This window comes from Rhagoletis zephyria, unplaced genomic scaffold (assembly GCF_001687245.7).
Source record: "Rhagoletis zephyria isolate East Lansing unplaced genomic scaffold, Rhagoletis_zephyria_1.1 Rzeph_scaffold_12449, whole genome shotgun sequence".
NCBI classification, from domain to species: Eukaryota; Metazoa; Arthropoda; class Insecta; order Diptera; family Tephritidae; genus Rhagoletis; species Rhagoletis zephyria.
Window position 1 is genome coordinate 7,723 of NW_016169523.1, and position 1,479 is coordinate 9,201.

Below are 1,479 nucleotides of genomic sequence, written 5' to 3' on the forward strand. Positions count from 1 at the left end.
TTTTATAATATAATAAAGCTAAGAACACACTGAATTAAACTAAAAAAAGTGTTCATCAAATTTGTTGTTGGTTTTCGTTTCCGGGATCATTGTTTGCAGAGTTAGTGAAAGCTGTTACAGTATCGCTCGTCACTGGAATTCTGGTACCACGGGGAGCAGTTGCCATTGGAGCTTGCTCCAATCTGCTCGTGCGGCTTGGTCCTACGGGGAGTATCTTGGTGGCTGTGGTTTAAACCCAAATGCGGGGAGAGTCGTTCTGGCTCGATGTGGAGTTGCATTGCAATGGGGTGCCGGACCCATAGCATGGCAGAGGTTTAGATAAGCCTCGAACCCTACCAAGGTGGTTAGTGTGTCCATTCCATACCGTGGAGCTTGGACTGCATTAGATTGCGGAAGGTACCCACGTTAAACCTAAACTACATCTCTGGTGGCTGTATTTGCAAGCACTGTACGCTATGCGCAGGCGTTCGTTCATCCCCCGTTTTTAATGTGAGCAGGCTTATAGTCACAAAATCCGCTTCGTTTGCCAGTCTCCGCACAGCATATACATCGAACTAAAATTTTGGTTTCTTGAACATTTAAGTTAGTGAAGTTGGATAAAAATATTAAAAGAAAAGTCTTGCGCGTTTCGAAACTGCAAGAATTTGGTACACCTTTGCAAAAGTTCGAAAATAAAGTTTTTTGTTTTTCCCAGGAAGTACGTAATAAAATCTAATGCAGTTTGAAGACAAATTGCTGACACAAAGTACTTTCAAACCTTTAAACGAGGTACCGTTATACGTAGAAGAGGGAGGAGGTCGAGTTAAAAAGCTGCCCGGCGACTTGTAGCTTTTTGGATCCTCGAAATTTTCTGATAAAGATGTGACGCTGCTAAAATATATATATACATACATACACAGATACAGAGGCACAAAACTATGTATTTCTGAGAGGCATTATCCACATAAGATGAAAGCTACTGCAGTTCGGGTACGGTTCGTTTATTTGTACAATGATTTTGGGTTATCATGTGCAAACACGTGACCCGAATCAAAAAATTTTAACATATACGCCTAATCAAAGGATAAAGCTTTAATTTAAAAAAAAAAGTTGCGGTTTCAAATATGCACTTTTTTGTTAATTTGGAGGTGGATTTTGCGAAAAAATACTGTGGATGGCGCAACCGTAGTTGGACTGATGAGGCAATTTTTTGTAGCGCGGCCGAAGACCACCAACGGAAAAAAGAGTTTTGCGCAAAAATACTGCTGATGGCCTAACACGAGTTTAATTTTTCTTTGCGAAAATGCTAATTTTACCCCATTTTGAAATGGGCATCCGAGTGCCTTTAGAAGGGGCAGGGCTGGCGAAGGATGACTTTAGTTAAAGTTTATGCTGTGCTCTTTCTAATTAGTTTTAGGAGACACACCCCTTCCCCCTCCGCTCCTCACAAAACAATCATTGGGCAAATAACCGAACATTTCCCACGCACAACATTAAATC